The sequence below is a fragment of the Saccoglossus kowalevskii genome, chromosome 13, assembly GCF_978046115.1.
Source record: "Saccoglossus kowalevskii chromosome 13, keSacKowa6.1, whole genome shotgun sequence".
NCBI lineage: Eukaryota > Metazoa > Hemichordata > Enteropneusta > Harrimaniidae > Saccoglossus > Saccoglossus kowalevskii.
Genome location: NC_140653.1, coordinates 1764270 through 1773716, shown reverse-complemented (window position 1 = coordinate 1773716; position 9447 = coordinate 1764270).

The window sequence follows — 9447 nt, the reverse complement described above, 5'->3', positions numbered from 1 at the left end:
TTTCAGCATTTTGACAAACTTTTCAGTACTTTGCCACGACTTTGCCAAAACTTTGCCACGACTTTGCCAAAACTTTTCAGTACTTTGCCACACTTTTCAGTACTTTGCCACTGCTTTTCAGTACTTTGCCACTATTTTTCAGCACTTTGCCACAACTTTTCAGTACTTTGACACACTTTTCAGCACTTTGCCACTACCTTTCAGTACTTTGCCACTACTTTTCAGAACTTTGCCACATCTTTTCAGTACTTTGCCACACTTTTCAGTACTTTGCCACGACATTGCCACAACTTTTCAGTACTTTGCCACACTTTTCAGTACTTTTCCACGACTTTGCCACAACTTTTCAGTACTTTGCCACACTTTTCAGCACTTTGCCACAACATTTCAGTACTTTGCAACGACTTTGCCACACTTTTCAGCACTTTGCCACTACTTTTCAGTACTTTGCCACTACTTTTCAGCACTTTGCCACGAATTTGCCACAACTTTTCAGTACTTTGCCACACTTTTCAATACTTTGCCACTACTTTTCAGCACTTTGCCACAACTTTTCTGTACTTTGCCACACTTTTTATTACTTTGCCACGACTTTGCCACAACTTGTCAGTACTTTGCCACACTTTTCAGCACTTTGCCAAAACATTACAGTACTTTGCCACGTCTTTGCCACAACTTTGCAGTACTTTGCCACCCTTTTCAGTACTTTGCAACTGCTTTTCAGTACTTTGCCACTAATTTTCAGCACTTTGCCTTAACTTTTCAGTACTTTGCCACACTTTTCAGCACTTTGACACTACCTTTCAGTACTTTGCCACTACTTTTCAGAACTTTGCCACAACTTTTCAGTACTTTGCCACAGTTTTCAGTACTTTGCCACGACTTTGCCACAACTTCGCAGTACTTTGCCACCCTTTTCAGTACTTTGCAACTGCTTTTCAGTACTTTGCCACTAATTGTTAGCTCTTTGCCACAACTTTTCAGTACTTTGCCACACTTTCCAGCACTTTGCCACTACTTTTCAGTACTTTGCCACTACTTTTCAGTACTTTGTCACACTTTACAGTACTTTGCCACTACTTTTCAGCATTTTGACAAACTTTTCAGTACTTTGCCACACTTTTCAGTACTTTGCCACTGCTTTTCAGTACTTTGCCACTATTTTTCAGCACTATGCCACAACTTTTCAGTACTTTGACACACTTTTCAGCACTTTGCCACTACCTTTCAGTACTTTGCCACTACTTTTCAGAACTTTGCCACAACTTTTCAGTACTTTGCCACACGTTTCAGTACTTTGCCACGACATTGCCACAACTTTTCAGTACTTTGCCACACTATTCAGTACTTTGCCACACTTTTCATTACTTTTCCACGACTTTGCCACAACTTTTCAGTACTTTGCCACACTTTTCAGCACTTTGCCACAACATTTCAGTACTTTGCCGCGACTTTGACACACTTTTCAGCACTTTGCCACTACTTTTCAGCACTTTGCCACAACATTTCAGTACTTTGTCACGACTTTGCCACAACTTTGCAGTACTTTGCCACCCTTTTCAGTTTTTTGCAACTGCTTTTCAGTACTTTGCCACTAATTTTCAGCACTTTGCCACAACTTTTCAGAACTTTGCCACAACTTTTCAGTACTTTGCCACAGTTTTCAGTACTTTGCCATGACTTTGCCACAACTTCGCAGTACTTTGACACCGTTTTCAGTACTTTGCAACTGCTTTTCAGTACTTTGCCACTAATTTTCAGCACTTTGCCACAACTTTTCAGTACTTTGCCACACTTTTCAGCACTTTGCCACTACCTTTCAGTACTTTGCCACTACTTTTCAGAATTTTGCCACAACTTTTCAGTACTTTGCCACAGTTTTCAGTACTTTGCCACGACTTTGCCACAACTTCGCAGTACTTTGTCACCCTTTTCAGTACTTTGCAACTGCTTTTCAGTACTTTGTCACTAATTGTCAGCACTGTGCCGCAACTTTTCAGTACTTTGCCACACTTTCCAGCACTTTGCCACTACTTTTCAAAACTTTGCCACTAATTGCCAGCACATTGCCACAACTTTTCAGTACTTTGCCACACTTTCCAGCACTTTGCCACTACTTTTCAGTACTTTGCCACTACTTTTCAGTACTTTGCCACTACTTTTCAGCATTTTGACAAACTTTTCAGTACTTTGCCACACTTTTCAGTACTTTGCCACGACTTTGCCAAAACTTTTCAGTACTTTGCCACACTTTTCAGTACTTTGCCACTGTTTTTCAGTACTTTGCCACTATTTTTCAGCACTTTGCCACAACTTTTCAGTACTTTGACACACTTTTCAGCACTTTGGCACTACCTTTCAGAACTTTGCCACTACTTTTCAGAACTTTGCCACAACTGTTCAGTACTTTGCCACACTTTTCAGTACTTTGCCACTGCTTTTCAGTACTTTGCCACTATTTTTCAGCACTTTGCCACAACTTTTCAGTACTTTGCCACACTTTTCAGTACTTTGCCACTACTTGTCAGCACTTTGCCACAACTTTACTGTACTTTGCCACACTTTTCATTACTTTGCCACGACTTTGCCACAACTTGTCAGTACTTTGCCACACTTTTCAGCACTTTGCCACAACATTTCAGTACTTTGTCACGACTTTGCCACAACTTTGCAGTACTTTGCCACCCTTTTCAGTTCTTTGCAACTGCTTTTCAGTACTTTGCCACTAATTTTCAGCACTTTGCCACAACTTTTCAGAACTTTGCCACAACTTTTCAGTACTTTGCCACAGTTTTCAGTACTTTGCCACGACTTTGCCACAACTTCGCAGTACTTTGACACCGTTTTCAGTACTTTGCAACTGCTTTTCAGTACTTTGCCACTAATTTTCAGCACTTTGCCACAACTTTTCAGTACTTTGCCACACTTTTCAGCACTTTGCCACTACCTTTCAGTACTTTGCCACTACTTTTCAGAATTTTGCCACAACTTTTCAGTACTTTTCCACAGTTTTCAGTACTTTGCCACGACTTTGCCACAACTTCGCAGTACTTTATCACCCTTTTCAGTACTTTGCAACTGCTTTTCAGTACTTTGTCACTAATTGTCAGCACTTTGCCGCAACTTTTCAGTACTTTGCCACACTTTCAAGCACTTTGCCACTACTTTTCAAAACTTTGCCACTAATTGTCAGCACTTTGCCACTACTTTTCAGTACTTTGCCACTACTTTTCAGCATTTTGACAAACTTTTCAGTACTTTGCCACACTTTTCAGTACTTTGCCACGACTTTGCCAAAACTTTTCAGTACTTTGCCACACTTTTCAGTACTTTGCCACTGCTTTTCAGTACTTTGCCACTATTTTTCAGCACTTTGCCACAACTTTTCAGTACTTTGACACACTTTTCAGCACTTCGGCACTACCTTTCAGTACTTTGCCACTACTTTTCAGAACTTTGCCACAACTGTTCAGTACTTTGCCACACTTTTCAGTACTTTGCCACACTTTTCAGTACTTTTCCACGACTTTGCCACAACTTTTCAGTACTTTGCCACACTTTTCAGCACTTTGCCACAACATTTCAGTACTTTGCCGCGACTTTGCCACAACTTTGCAGTACTTTGCCACCATTTTCAGTACTTTGCAACTGCTTTTCAGTACTTTGCCACTAATTTTCAGCACTTTGCCACAACTTTTCAGTACTTTGCCACACATTTCAGCACTTTGCCACAACTTTTCTGTAATTTGCCACACTTTTCAGTACTTTGCCCCGACTTTGCCACAACTTTGCAGTACTTTGCCACCCTTTTCAGTACTTTGCAACTGATTTTCAGTACTTTGCCACTAATTGTCAGCACTTTGCCACAACTTTTCCGTACTTTGCCACACTTTCCAGCACTTTGCCACTACTTTTCAGTACTTTGCCACAACTTTCCAGTACTTTGCCACACTTTTCAGGACTTTGCCACTACTTTTCAGCATTTTGACAAAACTTTTCAGTACTTTGCAACACTTTTCAGTACTTTGCCACGACTTTGTCAAAACTTTTCAGTACTTTGCCACACTTTTCAGTACTTTGCCACTGCTTTTCAGTACTTTGCCACTATTTTTCAGCACTTTGCCCCAACTTTTCAGTACTGTGCCACACTTTTCAGCACTTTGCCACTACCTTTCAGTACATTGCCACTACTTTTCAGAACTTTGCCGCAACTTTTCAGTACTTTGCCACACTTTTCAGTATTTTGCCAAAACATTGTCACAACTTTTCAGTACTTTGCCACACTTTTCAATACTTTGCCACACTTTTCAGTACTTTTCCACGACTTTCCCACAACTTTTCAGTACTTTGCCACACTTTTCAGCACTTTGCCACAACATTTCAGTACTTTGCCTCGACTTTGCCACAACTTTGCAGTACTTTGCCACCCTTTTCAGTACTTTGCAACTGCTTTTCAGTACTTTGCCACTAATTTTCAGCACTTTGCCACAACTTTTCAGTAATTTGCCACACTTTTCAGCACTTTGCCACAACTTTTCTGTAATTTGCCACACTTTTCAGTACTTTGCCCCGACTTTGCCACAACTTTGCAGTACTTTGCCACCCTTTTCAGTACTTTGAAACTGCTTTTCAGTACTTTGCCACTAATTGTCAGCACTTTGCCACAACTTTTCCGTACTTTGCCACACTTTCCAGCACTTTGCCACTACTTTCAGTACTTTGCCACAACTTTCCAGTACTTTGCCACACTTTTCAGGACTTTGCCACTACTTTTCAGCATTTTGACAAAACTTTTCAGTACTTTGCCACACTTTTCAGTACTTTGCCACGACTTTGCCAAAACTTTTCAGTACTTTGCCACACTTTTCAGTACTTTGCCACTGCTTTTCAGTACTTTGCCACCATTTTTCAGCACTTTGCCCCAACTTTTCAGTACTGTGCCACACTTTTCAGCACTTTGCCACTACCTTTCAGTACATTGCCACTACTTTTCAGAACTTTGCCGCAACTTTTCAGTACTTTGCCACACTTTTCAGTATTTTGCCACAACATTGCCACAACTTTTCAGTACTTTGCCACACTTTTCAATACTTTGCCACACTTTTCAGTACTTTTCCACGACTTTCCCACAACTTTTCAGTACTTTGCCACACTTTTCAGCACTTTGCCACAACATTTCAGTACTTTGCCACTAATTTTCAGCACTTTGCCACAACTTTTCAGTACTTTGCCACACTTTTCAGCACTTTGCCACAACTTTTCTGTACTTTGCCACACTTTTCAGTACTTTGCCACGACTTTGCCAAAACTTTTCAGTACTTTGCCACACTTTTCAGTACTTTGCCACTGCTTTTCAGTACTTTGCCACTATTTTTCAGCACTTTGCCACAACTTTTCAGTACTTTGACACACTTTTCAGCACTTCGGCACTACCTTTCAGTACTTTGCCACTACTTTTCAGAACTTTGCCACAACTGTTCAGTACTTTGCCACACTTTTCAGTACTTTGCCACACTTTTCAGTACTTTTCCACGACTTTGCCACAACTTTTCAGTACTTTGCCACACTTTTCAGCACTTTGCCACAACATTTCAGTACTTTGCCGCGACTTTGCCACAACTTTGCAGTACTTTGCCACCATTTTCAGTACTTTGCAACTGCTTTTCAGTACTTTGCCACTAATTTTCAGCACTTTGCCACAACTTTTCAGTACTTTGCCACACATTTCAGCACTTTGCCACAACTTTTCTGTAATTTGCCACACTTTTCAGTACTTTGCCCCGACTTTGCCACAACTTTGCAGTACTTTGCCACCCTTTTCAGTACTTTGCAACTGATTTTCAGTACTTTGCCACTAATTGTCAGCACTTTGCCACAACTTTTCCGTACTTTGCCACACTTTCCAGCACTTTGCCACTACTTTTCAGTACTTTGCCACAACTTTCCAGTACTTTGCCACACTTTTCAGGACTTTGCCACTACTTTTCAGCATTTTGACAAAACTTTTCAGTACTTTGCAACACTTTTCAGTACTTTGCCACGACTTTGTCAAAACTTTTCAGTACTTTGCCACACTTTTCAGTACTTTGCCACTGCTTTTCAGTACTTTGCCACTATTTTTCAGCACTTTGCCCCAACTTTTCAGTACTGTGCCACACTTTTCAGCACTTTGCCACTACCTTTCAGTACATTGCCACTACTTTTCAGAACTTTGCCGCAACTTTTCAGTACTTTGCCACACTTTTCAGTATTTTGCCAAAACATTGTCACAACTTTTCAGTACTTTGCCACACTTTTCAATACTTTGCCACACTTTTCAGTACTTTTCCACGACTTTCCCACAACTTTTCAGTACTTTGCCACACTTTTCAGCACTTTGCCACAACATTTCAGTACTTTGCCTCGACTTTGCCACAACTTTGCAGTACTTTGCCACCCTTTTCAGTACTTTGCAACTGCTTTTCAGTACTTTGCCACTAATTTTCAGCACTTTGCCACAACTTTTCAGTAATTTGCCACACTTTTCAGCACTTTGCCACAACTTTTCTGTAATTTGCCACACTTTTCAGTACTTTGCCCCGACTATGCCACAACTTTGCAGTACTTTGCCACCCTTTTCAGTACTTTGCAACTGCTTTTCAGTACTTTGCCACTAATTGTCAGCACTTTGCCACAACTTTTCAGTACTTTGCCACACTTTCCAGCACTTTGCCACTACTTTTCAGTACTTTGCCACAACTTTCCAGTACTTTGCCACACTTTTCAGGACTTTGCCACTACTTTTCAGCATTTTGACAAAACTTTTCAATACTTTGCCACACTTTTCCGTACTTTGCCACGACATTGCCACAACTTTTCAGTACTTTGCCACACTTTTCAGCACTTTGCCACAACTTTTCTGTAATTTGCCACACTTTTCAGTACTTTGCCCCGACTTTGCCACAACTTTGCAGTACTTTGCCACCCTTTTCAGTACTTTGAAACTGCTTTTCAGTACTTTGCCACTAATTGTCAGCACTTTGCCACAACTTTTCCGTACTTTGCCACACTTTCCAGCACTTTGCCACTACTTTCAGTACTTTGCCACAACTTTCCAGTACTTTGCCACACTTTTCAGGACTTTGCCACTACTTTTCAGCATTTTGACAAAACTTTTCAGTACTTTGCCACACTTTTCAGTACTTTGCCACGACTTTGCCAAAACTTTTCAGTACTTTGCCACACTTTTCAGTACTTTGCCACTGCTTTTCAGTACTTTGCCACCATTTTTCAGCACTTTGCCCCAACTTTTCAGTACTGTGCCACACTTTTCAGCACTTTGCCACTACCTTTCAGTACATTGCCACTACTTTTCAGAACTTTGCCGCAACTTTTCAGTACTTTGCCACACTTTTCAGTATTTTGCCACAACATTGCCACAACTTTTCAGTACTTTGCCACACTTTTCAATACTTTGCCACACTTTTCAGTACTTTTCCACGACTTTCCCACAACTTTTCAGTACTTTGCCACACTTTTCAGTACTTTGCCACGACTATGCCACAACTTCGCAGTACTTTGTCACCCTTTTCAGTACTTTGCAACTGCTTTTCAGTACTTTGTCACTAATTGTCAGCACTTTGCCGCAACTTTTCAGTACTTTGCCACACTTTCCAGCACTTTGCCACTACTTTTCAAAACTTTGCCACTAATTGTCAGCACTTTGCCACTACTTTTCAGTACTTTGCCACTACTTTTCAGCATTTTGACAAACTTTTCAGTACTTTGCCACACTTTTCAGTACTTTGCCACGACTTTGCCAAAACTTTTCAGTACTTTGCCACACTTTTCAGTACTTTGCCACTGCTTTTCAGTACTTTGCCACTATTTTTCAGCACTTTGCCACAACTTTTCAGTACTTTGACACACTTTTCAGCACTTCGGCACTACCTTTCAGTACTTTGCCACTACTTTTCAGAACTTTGCCACAACTGTTCAGTACTTTGCCACACTTTTCAGTACTTTGCCACACTTTTCAGTACTTTTCCACGACTTTGCCACAACTTTTCAGTACTTTGCCACACTTTTCAGCACTTTGCCACAACATTTCAGTACTTTGCCGCGACTTTGCCACAACTTTGCAGTACTTTGCCACCATTTTCAGTACTTTGCAACTGCTTTTCAGTACTTTGCCACTAATTTTCAGCACTTTGCCACAACTTTTCAGTACTTTGCCACACATTTCAGCACTTTGCCACAACTTTTCTGTAATTTGCCACACTTTTCAGTACTTTGCCCCGACTTTGCCACAACTTTGCAGTACTTTGCCACCCTTTTCAGTACTTTGCAACTGATTTTCAGTACTTTGCCACTAATTGTCAGCACTTTGCCACAACTTTTCCGTACTTTGCCACACTTTCCAGCACTTTGCCACTACTTTTCAGTACTTTGCCACTACTTTTCAGCATTTTGACAAAACTTTTCAGTACTTTGCAACACTTTTCAGTACTTTGCCACGACTTTGTCAAAACTTTTCAGTACTTTGCCACACTTTTCAGTACTTTGCCACTGCTTTTCAGTACTTTGCCACTATTTTTCAGCACTTTGCCCCAACTTTTCAGTACTGTGCCACACTTTTCAGCACTTTGCCACTACCTTTCAGTACATTGCCACTACTTTTCAGAACTTTGCCGCAACTTTTCAGTACTTTGCCACACTTTTCAGTATTTTGCCAAAACATTGTCACAACTTTTCAGTACTTTGCCACACTTTTCAATACTTTGCCACACTTTTCAGTACTTTTCCACGACTTTCCCACAACTTTTCAGTACTTTGCCACACTTTTCAGCACTTTGCCACAACATTTCAGTACTTTGCCTCGACTTTGCCACAACTTTGCAGTACTTTGCCACCCTTTTCAGTACTTTGCAACTGCTTTTCAGTACTTTGCCACTAATTTTCAGCACTTTGCCACAACTTTTCAGTAATTTGCCACACTTTTCAGCACTTTGCCACAACTTTTCTGTAATTTGCCACACTTTTCAGTACTTTGCCCCGACTTTGCCACAACTTTGCAGTACTTTGCCACCCTTTTCAGTACTTTGAAACTGCTTTTCAGTACTTTGCCACTAATTGTCAGCACTTTGCCACAACTTTTCCGTACTTTGCCACACTTTCCAGCACTTTGCCACTACTTTTCAGTACTTTGCCACAACTTTCCAGTACTTTGCCACACTTTTCAGGACTTTGCCACTACTTTTCAGCATTTTGACAAAACTTTTCAGTACTTTGCAACACTTTTCAGTACTTTGCCACGACTTTGTCAAAACTTTTCAGTACTTTGCCACACTTTTCAGTACTTTGCCACTGCTTTTCAGTACTTTGCCACTATTTTTCAGCACTTTGCCCCAACTTTTCAGTACTGTGCCACACTTTTCAGCACTTTGCCACTACCTTTCAGTACATTGC